The following is a 22,812-nucleotide window of genomic DNA, read 5'->3' as shown; positions in this document are numbered from 1 at the left end:
GTGCATGCACCTTGATCTCTTCTGGCTTCTTAGCTATATTCAATCTTTTTCAGGATTTTCTACAGGGAACCTTCAAATCAAACAGGTTTATACTACTAAAAACATACAGAAAGATGATTCTTACTCAGTTCTGTGTTTATGTTCTGTGGAAGACCAGAGAAAAAGAATGTTTCCTTCTCATGGCCTGGTGTGAATGTAAGGTTTCTACAAGGTGTTAGGCTGACTGCAATGAAATGAAAACTCTACTGTATATCAATGAGTTGATGATGTATTTATAGAACATGAACCACAGGAGAGCTATACTGAGCACTTTCAATAAACCTCAATTAAAGTAATCAATATTGCTAAAAGAATCTTTAAAAGCACCTCTGACAGAAAACTTCTTTGAGATTAGTTTTAAACACCGAGATAGAAAGAATACTTCAAGGTGTAATGGGAAGTACATTTCAGTGTATAAGTCCTAATGCTCAGGAACTCAAGATTATGGTTTAAATGAATGACAGCCTGATAAATTCTTGAATAAAAGGTATTTTTGCCTTTTATACTTAAGAAAACAAACATGAGCAGTATCCTCTATAAGAACTTTAACACCTTTAACACCCTTTATGCTAAACCCCTTTGAACATTTTTATTCATGTTTTTCCTAAAATGTTACATTTTTCTTTTCCTTCCTCTCTGATAATTTAAATATTACCTATCAGGATCCACTTGAAGTTCCACTTCTACAAAATCCTTTTCTTTATGCCCCAGTATTATGACTATCTGCACAACAAATACAGTTATTGATTACAGATTCTTAGAGTAGTTGCCAGTTATTTCTTGTCAGCTCCAAAGCTGAAAAGTAAACTCCCTAAACGCAAGCTTCATACTCTACTCTGCTTTACAGTCCCTCATATTAATAAGCAGGGCACTAATCAGTTCATGACAACTTTGTTCAAAATGCAAATATTGCCAGAAGAGTTGCAACATAGGTAAGCTTTCAAAGCTCATAATCTAATTAGTAGCTTAGTTAGCAAGGTATGACCACTATCAGATGAGACCTGGAAGGATTCAGTAGGTTTACAAAAAGAGGTGCTTTAGAGGGAGTAACAAGAGATAAAAACAAATCACAATTTTGCCTAAGACTGGCCCTGCAAACACTTGGATGTGGGTAGCAAAGTTCTTTTTGAAATATACAACAACACTCAAACAATCTTGACAAAAGGGAGACCCTGGGAATACTCTGGTACTGTTCACTTGTCAGGTGTCCAAACCAGCTAATACAATTAAGAGAACTATTATTTGTTGAGCCAAAGCCACACTATGTCTATCGACTAGTATAGGTGGCTAAGTTTTATTTATTCATTCATTTAACATTTAACAAATGTTTAGTGCATATCTAAAATGTGTGTTAACATTTCTGAGGGCTGAAGGATTCTATTGTGAACAAAAGAAATTTGGACCTTAACTTTAGAAGGCCCTGACTCTTGACAGAAAGAGACATTAATCAAATAATGGCATTAATATTCAACTAACAATTAAAAAAAACTTCCATAATAAAGAAAAATAATGAGCCCTAAGGATATTGGTAGAGAGAGCCAATTTAATATCAGAGGAAGTAACACGGGCAGAAGAGTGTTGTGGCAGAGGAAACAGCATGTGCCAAGGTCATGAGGTGGCAGGAAACATGAAGCTTTCCAAGAATCAAAGAAAAACACTTCTCAAAGAGTTGTATGAATGCAAGACTGAGAGTCCTTCAACACTTGGACAGCAATTCCTAAGCTTGGCATTTAGGCTTTTGCAATCGTTTGAGTAAAAGGACCCAGAGGACTCAGGTCTCTGCTGTGGGCCAGAGAAGTCTCTCATCCCCACTGCCTTTCCTTTCAGGCTGGGTTTGTACCCACGTGGGCAGTAATTTGCAAGACCCCCGACTCCAACAAAACTTTGAGTGACTTCCAAAGTCATTGAGAGTTTAATGCTGGGTAGAAAAAGTCATAGAAACTTCAGGCTGAGAGAATATTAAAGAGGCCTGAAATGCTTGCAAGGACTGGTCTCTGTCAGAGATGGTCTTATAGCAAAGGTGATCTCTTTTTATTAAATATTCTATTCTCCCAGAGCTAGCCCCAAGGAGAAGAGAAAGGTGAGCAAGTTGAGTGGATGGCTCTGGAATCTGAGCTGGGATCCTGTTAATATGGGAACTTCCTGATCTGCAATGCTTCAGTTAGAGTCATCAGTTAAGCTTGCTTCTTCTCCATTGGCTGACTGCCTGGCAATGAGGCTCCTATTTCATAATACACGTCATTGTTAGTTTCCTTAAGGACCCAAAGGTTTGATTTGCTTTACTGATGAGGAAAAAAAAAAAAAACTATTCTGACTGTTCTTTCACAGAGTAAACAGTACATTTTCAACCATCTTGATTAGGAGATTTTAAAAATCATTTTCATTTTCATTAGATGTATTTTTTGTGTGACTTGGGAGAATGCATAAAGGATCTATGGAAGGAAACAGAATAATGCACTGCTTTTGGAAAATATGCTTATTTGACAGAAAGCCATCCTTGTGATGAAAACTAAGGAAAGAATTCATCCCACCATAGTGTATATTTAGTATACTTTATAAGACTTAATATGCTTGAACTATATAGTATCTGCTTTAACCTCTGATATCTGTGAATCACTTGAACTGATAATTCACATCATACAAGGTTCTAACCCTTTTTAAGGTACCATTTTCCCAATTGCCCTAAAATTCTGCTACCTTCTGAGTAAGCAACTGAGGTCTTTAGAAGTAAGATTACCACAAGCTGTGTGACTTAGAGCAAAAGCTGAATCATGCAGACTTAGAGGAGAAATGCATCTGAAATTGAACATAAAATTAGAGCATTTTAAACTCAGAGGCTTTTGTCATGCTCATTTAATATCTTGTCACCTAATAAGGCTTTTAAAAACTGGAAATGGAATTTAGGGTAGTGGAATTTTAATAGTGATAGAGAAAATAGACTTTAGAAAGCAGGCCATTACTACCTAAAATAATCTCAGAAAGTTAGAAGCTTTGTGTTAAAAATATATTTCAAGAAAAATTGAGTTAGTGTAAAATATACTTATCTGAAACTTCACTGTTTCATCTCGACTTTCCCTTTCTATGCCACAGGTATCACATGAATAACTAATTTTCATTCTTAGGAAATTTCCTATTTTCCAGACTTGAAGTTACAAGAATATAGGCATACTGAAACTTATTTCCACATCTGGATTTTTCTTTTTTAGCTCTCATTAAGAACTCACTGGTAATCTGAGGGTCACTTGAGTAACACATAGATCTCATTGCAAAGATTTCATGTTAGTCCTAGATCTTCTGTCCCTTGATGGCTGCTGCTCATGAACCACTTCTATATTATAGTTATTTTGCTGCTTTTAAAAAAGCAAAATTACATTGGTGGGAAGTTCCTAAGGTTCATGATTCTTTTGTATGCACATATTATCTGGTTTAAACATCAGTGCCATCCAGCTTCTGTAACAGCTGGTGAGCTATGCCCTTAGTTTTACAAACACAATTCTTTCATTCTAGACATTTGAAATTTCCCGGGGTAAAACTCCCTCACCTGTAGTCATTATCAATAATTAAGAGTGACCTTACTAATCGTCCCATGAATGTTGAGATCCATGTTTTCCTTTAATTATCTATTGTTATTGTTCATTGTTCAACTATAATTGCATCAATTTCCCCAAAGCACACTATGTACCATAGTCAAATTGTCTACCCATATAAAAGTGGTAATCAGACCTATATGTGGTATTAAAGTTCCATTACTGTTATTCTACTACAGAGGTGAATCCTATTGCCCCTGTAAGCTCTTAGCTTTATCAAAATTATCCCAAACAGACTCCAAAAAAAACTATGCTATGACTCCTATCCTATGTAAGTGTCCCAAGAGGCAAACCCTAAGAGGGATTCCCTTCAGTGAAGCAAGTGGTATAATATCTAAAGTACTTATGAAGCTGTTTCCATAATGCTGTTAAAATGATTGCACTAGAAATCTTACTTGTCCTAATGTAGAGATGATTCCATTACATTTCAGGAAGGCTTGAGGTTTTTGCAAATTTCTGGAACTAAAGGAATAACATACAATTTAAAGAAGTATTCTTTCTGCACAGTGCACAAACTATTGCACTGTTTTGAATCCTCCTGTTGTCTTCTCTGGTGGATAGCACTGTACTTTTTGCCTAAAATATGAAGAGCCCTTCCCCTTCCTCATGAACCCATTCTCTAGTCATAGAAGTACCACAGAATGCTGTAGAACAGAGGGCAACCGATTTCACACCCCTCCACCCCAAACAACACACGCTCTTAACCAGCGCCTCAAACACACAGCTCTCTGCTAAAGCGCATCCTGCCTCTGCTGGATGGAGCTTTCACAGACCGAAGCCTAAAGGAAGGGGCAATGTGCCTGCTATAGCTTCTCCACCTCCACTCCCTGCTCAGCACAAGAATTCTTCAAGAGGCACATGTGGAGTCCAGGACAGTAGTACATACCCTCCCTGCATCCCAACTCCAGGACCCTTTCTGTTTGCACAACCAATCCCAATTCAAAAACAGGGGAACAACAGTAAGAAAGAAAAGGGCAGCATTCTCTTTTCCAGAGGTGGATGATAGGCAAGTATCCCTGTGTTTTTACCTGTCACTTCCCATGCGGAGAATCCAGATGTAAAGTGTCACACATGCGTGCGCCTTTTCTTAGAGAAATTGTTGACTAGCCCACTTCACAAAAACCAAAAAGTGTATATCCTGTTCAAAGAAATATAATCTACCCTTTTAAAAATGGAAACCTGTGATTGCTGGAAGAATATCTTCTGCTAGCCTCGCTGGGTAGTTTGTACTTGAAGTAAAACCGTCACCACCCACTCCCCATTCACGCCGAGATTTAAAAAGGCAGGCGAACTGAAAGGAACCACGAGCCAGTCCGTCCCTATCAGAAAACAGCCATAAGAGCAGATCACGCTGGGGAAGGGCTCAACAACTCGGAGGAGAGATATGGAGCCATTTTTCACTAGGTTCACAAGAAAATGTCAGCTCACAGCTGTAGTGCACTGCTAGAGCGAATCTTAATTTGGTCAAAGGGGACCCAGCCAGTCACCCTCACAGAACATTTCCTTAAAGAGTCCATTACAAATCTGATTCCTTCTGCTCTGAGCATCTTCTTGATAAATTCTTTGGGAATTGCATGGCACGATCTGCATCCTATTCAAAACTAAATGCCTTCCCCCATTTCCTCTTAAAATCATGTGAATCAGATACTTCTAAGTGAACAGTCAAAAGAAAAGAAAGAAAGAAAAAATCACCTCTCCCCACTCCCCACCCTCCTCCGGCTTCTCGGCTAATACCTCTGGGCAGTTTACTTCCGAATAGAGCAGATTTTTGACCAGTGCACAATGACAAATTGGCATACAAGTCTGCTATTACAGAAAGCACAGGCAATGCTTTCTTTGTAAAAACACAGGAAAATACACATGCTGGAACAAAAGACACTCTATCTACATGGCAAGAAACTAGAGAAATTATGTGTGTGTTTTACACACATCCGTTCCCACTTATAAAAAAATGGCTTTGTACCTATTTTAATTATGACATATAGTATTCTTTCCTTAAAACCTGGTCCCAATAAAATTAATTTTTAAGCTTTGACTCCAAGGGGAGGTAAAACACACTCTGCTGGACGAATACCTGGTGTGTGCCTTTGTTGGTAAGGTGCCATTTCAAACTTATTATATTTGAACTCAATTATGTGGGAAATTGAGATAAGGCAAATGCCGTCAGATATCTCTCAATTATTCTGACATTACAAGAAATGCCAAGTCAGCAGATATTTGCTGTTTACATCTCACAATAACCTAATCATGCATTTGCAGCCTTCTGGAGCAAAATGCTAACTAGTCTCAAACAGCCACCTGACAATCTAGGGCTGAAACATACATTCTGACTCAGAAGGAGAGAGACATCATGATGGCTCTCCACTGGCTGTATTAAACAAAAGCTCGGCGAGCAAACGAGAGAGGCATTTGGTAAATGAAGTGAGAGTCAAATCAAGTTTCGGTTCACATCTGGTGGAATATGACACTGCCTACCCAGGGGTTGGGGAGCAGAAGGGTTTGGAGGTTATAAATAGAAAACACACACAGACACACAGACAGATATTTAAGCAGACCCGGGTCAGTTTCAGCTTACTAACCTAGAGCTCTGTTCAGAGGAAGCAGAGAAGCCGCACGTCCTCTCCCACCTTTCCATGGTCCACATCAGTGTCTTCTCAAACCACCTGTACTGATCCAACCCATTCTCAGATAATAGGAGTGTCTTGATAGAAGTAGTCTCAGCTGAGCTTTGATTTTTTTTTTCAGCCTGGGTGTCTAGAATTTTCCTCTTTAAGCCAGACACAGCAACACAAAACTGCCGCTGAGGTCTTTTGTTTTCCCCTCCTCTCAAAGATGAAGCATGCAGCACTTCTCTCTCTCCCTCTCTCTCTCTCTCTCTCTCTCTCTCTTTCTCTCCCTTCCTCTCCCTCTCTCTTGCTCCCTCTGCCCTCTCTGGCTAACGCTCTCTCCCTCTGTTTCTCTTTCCCCAACCCCCACCGGCAACCTCACTAGATTCCCGTTCAGTCGGGGTCATTTACATCTCCCAGCAGGAGAACCCGTGCTCTGTGCGCCTGTCTCTCACTTTTGGGTTTCCTCTGTGAAAGGGAGGGGAGCGGCTCTAGGTGAAGTCAGGTGACCCCTCCGTTAAAAGCCAGTGAGATGGATGGAGTGTGTGAATTTTAATATACACACAGGCACATTAACATTACAAAGCAGAGAGGAAAATCTAGCTTCTAGAGATTAGGCATTTTTGTTTTTGCTTTCATTGTCCCCTTTTAGCAATTAAGAGACGCTAGTATAGTATAATGAAACGTAATTAAACTTTTCAGTGTTAATAACAAGGCTGCATACTTTCAGAATCATCCAACTGAACAATTCTTTTAAACTTGTAAGCATGACACTTTCTTTTTCTTTCAAAGGTCAAAGAATCAGTCATTTTACTGTTTACACACTTTTTCTAATTTGTCTTTTCTTTCTTTGACACCTAGTTTCTTATCTCAAAGGACCATCATAAAAGACAAAAAAATTCTTGTGAAAGGGAAAATAAGTGACAAGGCCAGAGCACAGAGCATGAATAGAAATCAATAGTTTCCTACCGTAGAACTAGATTCAGTAATGAGTAAATTTTTGCTCTTAGGCAAATAACTTTTCCCTTCTCTGTTTCAGTGTCTCTGTCTTAAAATACAAAATAAATATAATGAATGTAGCATCTCCCCTCCCTGTCAATCATGCCAGCCTCACAGAGGAGGATGTCCAGGTAGATTATACCACTCAGGGCACCAATTGAGAAGCAACTGGAAAAACATGTGCTAACTTTGTACAGTGTTGAAGATAAATTTATGGTCTACAGACCTAGATCCTAAAGAGTAAATGTGCTACCACCTTGTTTCCTGCTCCAAAGGAACGATGTCCAGTAGAGAATATTTCTCCTATCTCTATCATGCATTCTGCTCTTAGAAACACTGAAAACAAAAATGAGATCTCCATAAGTATTTTGAGAAGTCTAGATGAAAAGTACTTTATAAAGCAAAAATGACAAGTGACTAGAAGAAGGATCAATAAGTTTGACAAGAAAAAGAATCTCTTATTTGGCCTTTGGTGGCCCATGCATGGACTCTTAATTTCAAGAGCATGGTGATACTGATGCCTCAGCAAAAGAGGAAAAGCAGGGGAGAGATGGCACAGACTCACATTAACCCTGCCTCAAAAGATAACATTTCAAACTCTTAAACAAACACCTCTCATTCTCTGGAGAGTTATGTCAGGGGAGTGCTGCAACTGCTGGGACTGACATATACCCTGTCCTCTCCACAGACACCACTCAGGGGTAGATGTGGTAACAGCTATTCACTTTTCTTGCGTGTTTTGCATTTTAAAAGCTTTACCTTGCATGGAAAAGACTCTATTCAAGCTTTTAAAATAAATTATATGCTAACTGGCTGCAAACTTAACTTTGTGTTACCAAAGTTGGCACCAAAACATTGGACAATAAAAAATCTTCCCTCAGAAAAGCAAGTTGGCTTAGGTGAATTTAGGAAGACCTAAAGTTTGTAGGGTGGAAAACCTCAAGTATTTCATTTTACAGTCTTTTATAACCAAACTAAGTGTTCTTTTATTTTTATTGTTCCCTTTTTGCAATGGGCATCATTATTTTGCATCTACCCAGTTTTTTTCCTCCACCTTATCCTCTAGCCTTTCTCCTTTTGGCCTTGGCATTAAGGAAATTTCCTTAAAAGTACAAAATGTTGACAATGAGAGAAAGTGGAATTATGTCAGGTAATATCTAGCCTTTAACCGAAACTCTAGTGTATGGCAACTTTGAAGCTCCGGGGTATGCTAACAAAGAGGTATGATGAACGTGGAATCTAGACTGCATTTTTTTGTTGTTGTTATTAAAATTGAAGGATCTTGATTTAAAGAGACTTATTAAAGCTTACCAATGGGAAGTCAATGAAACAACCGCAAAAAAAGATGAAATAAATTAGCAAAAATGTTATGGCAACTAACCCCAGCCATCTTTCTAAAATGCTTTCCATTCCTCTAGGAACAAACAGAAGTACTGACAGTGTGGAATAAATCTTTACTCATGCATCCATTTATTCAACCAATGTTTATTGAGCACTTCCTTTGTGATAAGCACTATTCTAAGCACTGAGAGGGTACAAGATAAATAAAAGAGTCTCGGCCTTTGCAGAAACTGAAAATATGTACTGGCTGACATACAACCAATGTTAGTGCAAAATGTTACAGAAGGTTAGAAAAGAGGAAAAATTCCCCTTAGTGGGGTGCAGGCTAGTTACAATAGAATAGGTGACATTTGAACTGAGCCTTTTAAAATGTGTCAGTTTTCTAGGTAAGAAAGCAAAGGCAGAGGGATTTCAGGCCAAGAGACACAAAAAGCACCAACAAACAGAGAGCTCTGTGCATGGGGTCATGGTTAGACGCCAGGGTGCTTGGGGGAGGGTGGCTTGAAAGGTAAATAGGAACAGGCTGTGAATGATCTTGAAATCTCTGCCCAAGAATGTGTGCTTCACCTGAGATGCAACGGCAAGTTATTTAAGGTTCTTTGGCTAGTAAACTGTTTTATAAAGATTATTTTGGCAGCAGTGCTAGGGGTGGATGATAGCAGTGTTTCCCAGACTTTCCCAATGATAAGAATCACCTGCAACTGATAGTAAACACATAGATTCCCGGGTTCCACGCCAAATCTAGAGGAGAAGGCCAGGAATCCCTATTTTTAACTAACGTCCCAGGTGAGAAGACATACACATATTTATACAGAGAGTTAATTAACCCGGGATTGTTATTAACCCAAATGAAAGACTTCTGCTTTTTTCACACTTAAATAAGAGATTTTTTATATAAAGGTTAAAACAGTTATCAGAATCAAATGTGATGAATGTGCTTATTTTGCACCATGTAATATAAAAGTATATACATAGTTTTTGTAATCTCATTCCTATTTTTATCTTATGTGAAACTGTCCTGTCAGCTGAACTTATTTATCATCTCTCCTCATATCAGGGTCTTTCTCATGTCTGCACCTTTGATTGCTCTTTCTCCCTTTTCTTTCTCTTAGCTCCACTTTGTCTGGCTTTCAAGGACTCCCTGCTAACAACATGCAGGGGGACCCACCCCTTTTAGCATAGTTCACATGCAAGGTATAATGCTGTTACAACAGCAGCACCAGGAATAACAATACTAATTTAAAACTCTTACATTAGTGCTAAGGGATTTAGGTTCTTTAATTCTCAGAATAACTGTGAGGTACTATTACCACTACTCACCCATGAGGAAAGTGAAGTCTGGAGATATTAAATAATTCACCAAAGGTCAGAAAACTAATAAATGGAAGTTTGTGGATTAGGAACCAAGCAAGTCAGTCTGTGCTACATGATTAATATCATATAGCATCTTATTCCCTGAGCATCTGGAACCCAAAATAGAGCAGTTGGTTATATCAGCAGATAATACTGTTACTGTTTTGATTTCTGCTCTTTTGCATATTGGCTAAAGGCTCAATTTCAGGAGTTGGACTCTGTCTCTGGGCTTAACGGCTTTCTCTGCCACTCCCAAGCTGTGTGACCAAAGGCAAGTCATTTTATCTCTCTGTGCCTCGGGTTCCTGACATTTCTCATAGTTTCATCTTGAGGCTTAAATGAGAATTCACCTTAGGTATTTAATATAATGTCTGGAACTATTAGATACTCACTAAATGTTAATTTTTTATCATCATTATTGATGTTATTAATAAGTGAGAAGTAAATTTTCTGTATATCCCCATATGAGTTTCCATCTCATCTGGAGATATTTAAGGGTAAAAAAGCACCACTGACTGTGTATTATTAAATGTAGTTTAGGTAGCTTTCATTCTACTGCACAGAGCTACAATTGCACCAACTACTACTTAACTAATGATGAACTACATACATGGCTTTATTATTATATCTTGTAATGTATGGTCTCTTGAGACATTTGTGATGGCTCCCTGGCAGGCAGAGAGTAGAAATTACACAATTTTTAAAAAGCCAGCACTTAAATTTTACCAATAAACTAAGTATTAATTCTTCCTAAAAGGCAATTATACCTGCTTTATGTAAAAACTACTGTCTTTTTTTCTAAATAAACATTTCCGTGGAATGCTCCCTTACATTCAGAAATATGTTTAGTAGCAAACTAAATTTCTTTAAAGTATGCAGTGTACCTTTCAGTTAAGTGCATGTTTAGTGTAAATATGGTATTATGCTTCTATGAAATCAAAATAAAATAAATAGATCTTATCTGACAGTGGGAAAAATTCTGCAGGAGAATTATGGTTATCACATTTTGCAAACTATAAACAAACATAACCTCAAGAAAATTCTCTTCTTTTTTCAATTATATAAAGTTTTGCTTCTAACAGGAAAAGATCCTATTTTTGAAGGTTTGTATGAGTGTAGACTAAATGATCGATGTATTACTCTGTTTACCACTGGGTGTGCATGTAGATTACTTTTGGGTTGGCAGGTATAGTCAATGTCTGCAGAGCCAGAATCTCTGGGAACTTTCTCTCCTTGCCTCATAGACTACATTACAATTTTCATCAAAAACAACTCATCACTTTTTGACTGTTTATGCCAAATTAATGCATTTTCAGTCACTATCAGAAGTATCCCATTCTACTTGAAGATAGTTATATGTATTGCATGCATGCATAATTAAATGTTTGATTATCTCATTCTAAGAGAAGAAAAGTCAAAAGCAGAAAATTCCTGCTTTGAGTTTTTCTTTAGCCTTGACTAACCAGCCAGAGCAGGTGCTTTAAGAATGGCCTTTAAATACAGCGTGGTGTCAAAGATAACAGGGCTTTAGCAACCCTGACTTCATGATTTTCCAGCTGTGTTGTACTAGGCAAGTTACTCATTTGTAAAACAGTGATGATATCTGTTGCACAGAGTTCTCAGGCACTAAATGAAATAATGCATACAAAGTTCTAAGCACAATGCCTGGCACACCATCAATACCATCACCATCATCCACTATCGTCACGTCAATACCATCAAGATTATCACCACCACTGCTGCCATCACCATCACAGTCCTTCTCCTCCTACTCATCATCATCACCAGTACTTTTCATGTACCAGACACTACTCTAAATAAGCAAATAATAAATAGCAGCATCCATATTATGTTATAATATTTTCTTTAATTGGTTTTCAGCTCATGTTATTATATATTCTGAGCCTATTGCCCTGATGTAAAACACACTATCATCTTCCAATAGGCCTTAATGAAAACAAAAGCTTACACTTAAATACCTTTTGGTACATGAAGTGAAAAAGAATGTAACATGCTTTTCCTTTCACTAGTCTTCCCTCTTCATAAACAGTTCTCAGGATCAGACCTTGCACATGGAAGGTCCTACCTAGATTTCTAAGTCCTCTGAAGGTAATTCATTACGCATTAACAATGCACACAAGAATATGCTTCATAACTAAGGAGACCAACACACAAATAAAAGTGAAGTGCTTTCTGTAACAAGTGGGCATAAATAAATTCCATTGTTGACAGCTGTCCTTTTTGGACTGCATTTCTGATCTCATAATGAGTCATTCCACTTCTGACTTCTGAAAACCAGGTTGAATTGTATCTTTCATTTTCTCCAGAGGCTCACACTTTTCCATAATCCTTCATCTACTTTACCTCATGAACCCCACAAGATGGACATAAATGGAGCATATATGGGGACTCCTGCTGCACAAGACCAACTTTGCCTGAAAAACTGAGCCTGGACAAGATTGTGAAGTGAGTGCGATTTGTTGTCCATACCTTCCACCTTCCCTTCTGCCCTTTGAATCACCCAGTGGCACTTTCTCCATTGCCTTCAGAGTCCTTCCTGATTTTAATTCTCATCTCAAAGCAAGCCACAGTTTAGCAGAATGCACTGTTTACTTCTGTATGTGTTACCTAGAGCAGGATACTTTTTATCTCAGTGACTTGTATGGTTTGTACAATGTCTTAAAATGAAAATATTCCTTGGAAGTAGAAACCAAAAATAATTTCTAGAAATTCTAAACCATGGTCTCAAATATGTCTATTTCAATGGGTTAAACTCAACAGAGCATATTTCTTACAAAGCCCAGTTTCAAACCATGAAGGAAAATGAATAGGGTGGGAGCTATATACTCTGACTTTGGAAACTCGCTTTGGAAAAAAGGGCAGTGGATGGGCACTTGGTTTTAATCATAACTCAACCATGAACTGATTGTGCAACGTTGGGCAAGACAGCTTAAGGCCCCTAAGCCTTAACTTCTTCATTCTGTAAAATAGAGTATACAATATCTAAAAGTAAATGCAATCATGGAATTGCTAGCATAGAATCTGGAACATAATAGCTCTCAGGAAATAGGATTTTCCTTTTTGCTCTCCCTAAGTAGTCAGTCACCTATTAAATAGCTCCTTTTTCCCACGGGTCATCTTCCATGGGTCACCTGATCTACTCACATCTCTTTCGTTCACCTGACATTTACATTAGTGTGTTTCAGCAAAGTGGTTTCACTGTTCAAGTAAAATGTGCTTTTGCAGAGGGTCCAAATTTTAGTCAAGTAATCTCTTCTCCCCAAGGCACCAGAGTAACTTTATAAAATCAAAATCAAATTAAACTGGATTGAGAAAGAAGAAAAAAAAGAAACGGAAAGAAAGAAAAGAAGATAGAAGTGAGAGAAGGGAGAGAAGAAACAGTTAACATGATCTACCCAAGGCCAAGAGATGGTACATAGGAGAGAAAAGAGTTCAACTGAACTCTATTAGGATTCATGAAACCTGGCCTTGGATACTCGTTTAATGTCAATGACCTTCTACATGAAATGAAGGTACTGAACTTTTCCCAAGATTGCATCCAGTTCATGGATTTTGGTTTCATGACATTAATAAGTAAAACATTTCTTGAGGATTCTCTAATATGGAACCTAGTTAGTCCTTTGATACTGGGGAGGGTAGGCTCCCACTGACTCAACCCGATTCTTTGTCAGACAGTGCTGCATGCTTTACCTATCTCAGCCCATTTAATTTCTACGGTAGTATATTATCCCCACTCACAGAGGAAGAGTTTTTGGCTCAGTGAGTTTATGTGACTTTCCCGAGGTCAGAGAGGCAAAGGGACAGAGCAGGGATTAACAACACCTTTCAATACAAAGCCACAGGTGCTTTTTACTGCGCCATGCAGCCACCCTCTGGGACACAAACTGGAAATAAATCTACATAGGAATTAAACCTTTACTGAATGACTACAATGATATTTTAGATAAATGTGAAGAATCCTGAAACAGTCATGGAGATTTGAGGAAAAAATACCCTATTATGGCAGTGATATGCTGCTAAATGTTTAACAATTAGCTCTAAAAAAACCAAAAACAAACTAATTTGTAGCATTTGCCAATTTCTGCAGAGTAAATATGTCACCATAGCCAATTTCAAGCTATCAACTTAAAGTCACTGAACTGAAGTGGAGAAGAGATGTGCACGGAGGGCTCTGTCAAGTCAATGCTGCCTGTCTCCAATATATCACTTGTGTGTGTGTGAACCTGAATTTCTATGCCATTTTAATTTTCTTAAAAAAGTTTAAAAATAAAAGGACAAAATATCAGTGCAAATGCTTTTCAAGTAACTATGAGTGCCATGTGTTTCAATTATGTTTTATCAGTTTTCTTTTTTGGCCAGTTATGCAGATCACTAGTCCACCTCTTTAAATTTCAAAATACAACCATCAATAATCCCAGCAAACAAAACAAAACAAAACCGGAAGCTCCTAATCTTGACCTTCTTATTTCTTTCTACATACTAGTTGTTCTTACATCACTTTTGAACGGATACTTTTAAAGATTTCTTATGAGATGTGTGAGGTGTTTAAGGGACCCCCCCCAAGGCAGGGTTCCTCCAGTCAACCAGTAGGTGACAACTGCAGTATCTGTCAGTAGTGTCTCAGAAAAGGGCCATGAGGGAAGCCTGAACAGAAAGAAAGAACAAAACTATCCCATGGCTCTGCATCCTTATTCCTCACCTTAAAGTGCCAGAACTGCTTGAATACATCTGGGATAAAGGCAAGGTGACTGACAAGTTACAGGGAAATTGCATGCATAATTTACATGGCCCTGTGAGCAAGCAGAGGAGTTGTCATTTGTGTAGACTGCCTCACCAATGATATTCAGATAGATTGTTTGAGGAGTAACTTCTGATTGCTGAGACAATTTACTTCACCTTATCCATTTCTTCTGATTGTGAGATATAGAAGTAAGAATACAGTAGAGGGTTAAATGTGAAGAGTATCCTTATGTAAGAAAATTTGCACAAATGGCTGAATTATTGCCTATATAAATGTGCCGAAATTACTCCTCACCTACTAAATAAAAGAAAAAGAAGGATGCTGAAAGCATCACTGCTATTTAGTGGAAAATGAGATCTGAGAATTGAAGAACAATGCCTTTCTAAAAGATTATGATAAAGGGGAGGGAAAAAAATCCTGAAATTTCAAGTGTTATCTACAGCATGATATACTTGTATCTGAGGATAGCCTATGTAGTAAATACGAATGCAATAGAATGTTAAAATAAGAAATGATGTTTTATAATAGAAGAAATAATGCTTTAGGATCAAACTAAAGCAAAGTATGTTAAAAGGCAGAATATCCTAACTATTAGCTTGATAGGCACCAAGAAAGATGGTGGAAAGGAACTGGGTATTGTAGTCTGGAGAATTTTTACTTTGAGATCTTTAAGAACACAATGTAAATATCTTTCTTCAATTGTTATTTTTCTTACTGATAAAGAGTTAAGGTAGAATAACACGTTGGAATTTCTTTCTAAATGATTCTTTAAAATTCCACATTTTCCTACATTTTAGACAACTTCATAAATGATGAAAATAATGAAAATAAAATAAAAGCCTGATTCAGATTTTTCAAAATTTGACAAGGTTTCTAAATTTTAGATTGTCAACTTCAGAAACAGAATTTTTATCTAATGAAGTTAAAAACAGCACAAGTTGAGTCAAAGCTAAAGCTCTTCAAATTCAAGAAACATATTAGTAGGGTGATAACTTCTAATAGGACAGCAGGATAGGAGCAGAGAAGAAGGATTCATTGTAAGTTCCTTCGGTAGAACGAACAGGTCTTAGTAAGCAAGTGGATGCGTGGTCATGTGCAAGGATAATTTAAGAGTGATCAATTACAATAACTATAGCGATTTAAACATATACCTGAACAAAGATTGGAGTATCTCTTAAAAACAAAGCAAAATTTTGATGCTAAAATAAAATCGAAAGGGTGTCCTCAAGTGGCCAGCAGAGGAAAAAGAATGTTTTCCAGAATGATTCATCACATAAAGCCATGTCTGCTTTATTTTTGGAGGATGTTGATTTGACGTGGAGATGGTTAGATGTGTCCCTCTGAAAGTGTATGTGTGTTCACAAGATGTGCAAGAGCATCATTATAGTTGTCCCTTGATTTAGAGTGCTATTTTGAAAACAGTACTTTTTAAACTGGTTTCCAGTGTTTTTGGAAGGAAGTTCTACTGTATAGGAGCTCTGGAGCTTTGCCCCCTATAGATTTTCTCCATTGGAATTAAATAAAATTTAATTGAATTACAGTGGGTGAATCTATGGTGTCAATTGCTGGCTCTCAGGTCAAGGAACTCTCCTTCCTCAGGCACCCATGCCTACTAGTGCTGAGTCTAGGGCCCGGGTCTTTAGAGAGCAGTACTGTACCAATGAACATCTGTGTGCATTAACAAATAGTAAAATAACTACTGTAGTGAAACCACATTTAATTTTAGGAATTGCAGAAAAATCCAACATATTTCTATTTTAGCACACAGGATGTGGCCTACTTCTTTAAAATGTCAAGCACTGAGACACAGATTTTATTTAAAGAACATGGAAATATTCCTTTCCTTCTTTGATTGACTCAAGGACATAGTCCTTTCTCATCAGGGAAAAGATAAATTGACACTGTTTTCTGAATGGTCATACTAAAAACATCGACATAGTGTATCAGGGAGCAATCAAAGGCATTATCTCATTTGACCATTATAACCATTCAATCAGATAGCTAAGGCAAGTAAGATAGTTTTTCAGATAAGACACATGAAGCTTACAAAGGTTAAGTGTGTGGTTTTTTTCCCTGTAATTTTTTAAACTATTAAATAATGAAATAGCTAAGAACTATTTTCTGCATCACTCTAAAAGTTCTAGCTAGGCATGTATGGTGCCTGAGTAAAGATAAGCAGGTCTTTTCTTCCTGCATATATGTAAAGTTAAGGGGGGAAAAGTATATCTATAACCCTTTACTTACATTTATATCTATATGTTTATGAATGTAAAATGCACATAAAAATTCACACTAACCTATGAAATAATAAAATTCTCACCCTTGAGTTTTGTTACAACATAAATTTTGAAGCTATCATTTAACTCCAGAAAACCAAACAAAACGACACTGAAATATTTCGAAATGAGATAAAAATCTGTAAGAGTTCAAAAAATCTACATGAGAGGAATGTTTTTTAATTTTGATCTGCCCCCAGTTAGTTTCTTTAAAAGTTGATTAGGTTTATGCAAGTCTGAATCTGCAAACAAAATGGAGATTGAATACTTTTACTTTAGAAACCATTTTTATTGGTTGCACAAGATTGTGCAAAGTTGTGTAAGTGTTCTATTTTTTAATTTCTACAAATTAGAAAAAGTCCTAAGAGGTATTAATGAGAAGAAATCACAGAGTTTTAAAAAAAATATTGAATTGAAAAGCTGTAAACAAAAGCTTTGCACAATGAGTTGTCCATTTTGCCATCATGTCAAAAATACTGCCTTTGATTCCACTCATTTTTCCTCTCGGGGTATGTATATAACATTTTTGTTTGTACTCTGTTATTTGTTTTCTTTTTTGGGATTTAAAACTATGTCATTTACTCACATAATTGCTCCTCTCATGACCATATCTTTTTTCCTTGCTTTGGAGAAAGTCATGCTATTTATTTCTCCTTTTTCCTGTCCCATAGGTGAGTCACCTAACTTCTGAGCTAAGTGTCCATATCTATACAGTGAAAAATTGGACAAGCTATTCTTTACGATCTCTTCCAATTTTAAAACTTTATGCAGTTTTAGAGAGAAACTGAAAGGTCATACAATATGGTCTAACACCAGAGGACAAGGATGAGGAGAGTTTCTTTTCAACTCTCTGCACATTACGTCTGGACAACTTCCCTGGTTGATACTTCATACCCCCAGATACCTATACACTGAGAATGTGAGACAGAGAGAGACAGAGAAATGGTGAAGCAGAGAGATAGCAAGGCAGGTGGAGAGAGACAGAGAAGGATCTAATGGACATATATGGATTGCATGTATATTAGAGGTGGTAGTTAAGTGTTATTACCCCTGAAAACTCCCCACCAGTCTCTTCCCTTTCTGTTAAAAGCAGCTCTATACTTCCAGGACTCTGGAAAAAACTTTGGTATCATCCTTGCCCACTCTCTGTCTTCCACTCCACAGCAAATCTGTCAGCAAATCCTATCAGCTATACCTTCAAAATAGATTCAGAATCTAACCCTTTTTCCCCACAGCCATTACCAACAAGCCACTCTCATGCCAGATCTGGATGATAGCAGTAGCCTAACTAGTCCCTTCATTTCTGCTCTCTTCCTAGCCAGGTTGTTAACCTTGTTAAAATATAAATCAGATCCTGTAAGTGCTTTTTAACCTCAAAGACTGTATCACTCAGTAAAATCCCATGTCATAATATGATTTATTTATTATTTTATTATTTTTCCTTTTATTGTTTGGATATAGTCATGACATTCCTTGAAGTATCCTCATAGGATGTCATTCTCCTGATTAAAGCCCTTCCCATTGCAGTTGACATAAAATCCAATGCCTTTCTCAGAGGCCATGTACAGTATGGTTTGTCTTCCTTTGTAGCCCTATGGGAGACTCCCTCCTCCTCTTGGGCCACTGTCCAAATCTCACTGGCTTTCCCTCAGTTCCTCCTGGCATCCTGTCTAGGGTAGGTTCTCCACTGGTCCTCCAACTCAGCCCTTTGTTGATTTCCTCCCTAGCACTGGTAACAGTTTACTTTTATATATTTTATTCATTTGTGTGCTTCCACTCACTATATCATAAGCTCCTAAAGGATTAAAATCTCTTATTTGTCTACTATTCTTTTCCTGAGACTTAGATAGTATAAAAACCTAGGATATAATGTTTATGAGGAACATTAATTGAGCTACCTAAGTCTCACAAACATATATTTGATTTATTCTTTGTTCATTTCAGGGAAACAGCTTAAGAAATCTTTCAATTTTGGTTAATAACAAAATCCATTAAGTTTGACTTCAGTTATCTAAATAGGCAATAATTTCCTCAACTGGTACATGCTTTCCCAGCAAAGATTTAAAATCCATGGAAGATGACTGATATTGACTGCTATCATTACTTCATTACCCATCAGGCATTTCGCATATTCTACTAGGTCTAAACAGTGATGATTTCTAGCCTTTTTTTGGTTAGCACATAAAATCTATCTGTGGTCCTTTACAAATATCAAAAAATGGGAGTGGTGGTCATATACAAGAATCATTTTTTATTAAAATTTTTAATAAGTAGGTCCCATAAGAGAGGCAGAAATAGATACCCAAGCTTTCTACCAATCAGAAACATGGAAATATATACAATTGTTGTAGTATCACATCCTTGGGATTATAAAGAGAATTACTGAGAATGGTATATAAAACTTTTGCATAATTATCACATAGGAAATGTTATTTGTCTACCCCATATTTCCAGTTTCCAGCCTTAAAATACTGTGAAAATGAATTACAAATTATATAATGTATTTCTACTACTTTATATTAACAACACCTTATACAATTATCTACAGCTATGCTTTTTAATAGTAGGTGACCTTTACTACAGTAGCACAACTACAGAACTTCATCAAAGGAGAGCAGAAGAAGCAAGGAGCCCCAGACTAGAAACAAGTGTGGGAAGAGTGTTGTGGTTACAGAGGGTTGGAAGGAGCATACTCTACACCCTCAACCCATCAATTTGAACTCTATGTAATCAATCATTCCATTAACTACATATTTAGATTTTCTTCTGAAGTTTTTGATGGTTTGCTTATTTTTTATATTTCTCATACACACTGTATAAATAACCAGAACCACAAATATTGATGTTCTACTGTGGATTGCACAAATGGAAATGGTTAACTGAAAAAAAGAAGTAATTCATATAGATTGAAAGAGCAATAAAAAAAATACACCAGCCCAATACAACAACCCTGTAGTTCTGTAGGTGTGAACAACAAAACAGTCTAAATGAGAGTATTATAGACATGCAGTGTGCTGTTTATACTTTCTCAGGAAATATGCCTGAGTTAGAATTTACACTTCAAATCAGATTGTAAAATAATATTGTGATGTTAGTATGTCAGATCCCCAATATAACTGGTTCCCTGCCTTTCAGTACATGAGACATTTCCCAGTTCCCTTTGAATTTAAGTGTATCCATGTGATTTGCTTTGGCCAAATTCTCAAGAACGGAAGTGACACATCGGGCAGTTTTAATAGCTGGTGTGCAATTTGTACATCCTCTCTTTTTCCCTTTGCAACTGTGTCCAAGAAAGATCCAGCTGGTGGCAGCTCTATCAACCTGCATCCCAGAGTGGAATATAAAGGAGAGCCCCCACCTGACTTTTGATAGACATGCACTATTTTAAAACAATGGTTTTCAACCAGGGGCAATCATGCCCCTGCCTCCAAAGAACATGTGGCAATGTCTGGAAACTTTTGGTTGCCACAACTTACAAGGGGTATGTGTTAATGGCATTTAGTGGATAGAGGACAGCAATGATGCAAAACATCCTACAATGCACAGAACAACCTCCCACAACAAAGAGTCACCGAACCCAAAATGTGAATAGTGCCAAGTGAGAAATCCTACTGTAAAATCATGGTGATAAAAGGATTTTTGTTACTACAGCATAATCCAGGCTATCCTGACTGAGAGATGGTTCAATATTTGGAAATCTATTATTATAATTTTACCATAATGATAGGGCTAAGCAGAAAAAATGTTACCATCTCAATAGGTTTAGGAAATTTATCTGATGAAAATACAATATTCATTTGTAAAGAAAAAAGAAAAAACTATTTTTGTAATATCAATTTGAATATCACAAAAACATATTTCTCAAAAGCCAAAATTAGATTAATATTGAGTCAGTAGAATGAGCCCATAAGGTTAAAAACTAGAAATAGCAGACAATGGTCCCTGACTTAAGATGATTTGACTTCTGATTTTTGGCTTTACAATGGTGCAAAAGCAATACCCACTCAGCAAAAGTATACTTTAAATTTTGAATTGTGATCTTTCCCCTGGCTAGAGATAGGCAGCAGTGAGCCATGAGAGTGAGCAGTGAGATAGGCTCCCAGTTAGCCAGGCAATCACAAGGATAAACAGCCAATACGCTACAACCATCCTGTACCTGTACAACCATTCTGTTTTTCACTTTCAAGACAGTATTAAAAAAAAAAAACTACATGAGATACTCAACACTTTATTATAAAACAGGCTTTGTGTTAGATGTTTTTGCTCAACTATAGGTTAATGTTTTTGCTCAACTATAGGTTAATGTAAGTGTTCTGAGCATGTTTAAGGTAGGCTAGGCTCAGCTATGATGCCTGGTAGGATAAATATATTAAGTGCATTTTTGACTTTCAGTAATTTGAACTTACAATGAGTTTATTGGGACATAACCCCATTGTAAGTCAAGGAAGATCTGCAGTTGTTCAGTTGGTAATGGTATACAACATATATTTTTTGCTTCAGGAAATACATGCTCATATCCATTAATAAAATCAATAAATATCCTTGGATTATCCTGCCTCATGCAAGAGTTTGGATTAGATGTGTTTTATCTTCTCTCTGTAGTTTTAAATTTAGGCTTTTTGAAAAGTGAATTTACTACAATGGCTGTGTCCTGTATTATAACTAGATGCTACTCGTAATTGAAAAACACAAGATACTGGATAATATAATATTCTGAAATGTGGGTGGCTTCTAGCTTATAGCTTGTGACCTATACATTTTACAACCTTTCTCATACTGATAGTTCCCCCTTGGTAATAATCAAAACTTGAAATTACAACGGGCTAAGAAACAAGCGAGGATACACACACTGCTAATTCCACTGGCAACAGTACTCGGCTAATGCTGTGGTGATGACTCAGCTGAGTTTGTTGGGGGTTGTATTCTAAGAATTCCATTTATTCTCAGGAGCTCAGCAATGAAGCTCTTATTGAAATAAAAGAGCAAAAAGAGCAAGAGATACTTAAAGAACAGGAATTGCCATGGAAACTGCCCTTCCCCCCATAATTTACCATTTAAAGATTTTTGTGGTCATAAAATTGTCAGTGGACATTTTTGAGACCGGTAACACAAATTTTGGAAGTAATTCAAATGTCCTTGGAAAAATGAAAAATATTTCTGTTTGCCACAGAGAGATTTACCAGGTAGGATGATGATCTGTCTTCAATCTAAATTTTAATAATCTTGTTTTAAGAAGCCTTTACTAAGTCCAGTTCATGCAAAAAAAAAAAAAAAATCCCCCTAAAAGAATATTTGGGTCTTGATTTTTAAGATAATTTGGTTTTACATACTTAAGAAATTATAAGCATCATATATCTGTATTTATTTCCTTTAATCATCATTTTTGTATTTCATGGAAAAAATATGTTTTATGAAAACTGAACTCTTATTTATGACACAAACTATTGGAAATAAAAGGTTGCCTTATCTTGGCTATGCACATAACCAGGGTTTAGGAGCATTCTGAGTCAAAGTTGAGGTCTATCTGTATCATAGAACAATAAAAAGCAACCTATCTTGGACAATGACCAATTTAATGATTTTTTTTCTTTTAGCATATTATGAACAAAGTCTAGAAATTCTGTATTCCACAGAGGGGATCAATAGGAAACTTGGAATTCAGCTTCAGGAATTGTGATCCTCTCATCTCAGGTGTAAAAACAGAGAATGGAATGTTTTATTTCTGTAATTTCTAGTGCTTTGTTATTTATGTGAATGAATTTTAAAAAGTATCTCTGAAATATTATTTCAGTAATATTTACTTCATAACAATAGAAATAGAAAGCTTCAGAAATGTTAGTCACTTATGA

At 36.8% G+C, this 22,812-nt stretch overlaps 1 protein-coding gene across 5 annotated transcripts in view; it reads right to left on the bottom strand.

Annotated features, from left to right (window-relative positions):
• The window catches only part of MAGI2 (membrane associated guanylate kinase, WW and PDZ domain containing 2), a 1,116,223-nt gene that overhangs the window by 625,123 nt on the left and 468,288 nt on the right, over nt 1-22,812 (bottom strand). The window lies entirely within an intron of this gene.

This window comes from Camelus ferus, chromosome 7 (assembly GCF_009834535.1).
Source record: "Camelus ferus isolate YT-003-E chromosome 7, BCGSAC_Cfer_1.0, whole genome shotgun sequence".
Classification (NCBI taxonomy): Eukaryota; Metazoa; Chordata; class Mammalia; order Artiodactyla; family Camelidae; genus Camelus; species Camelus ferus.
This window is presented reverse-complemented; position numbering and strand designations above follow the sequence as displayed.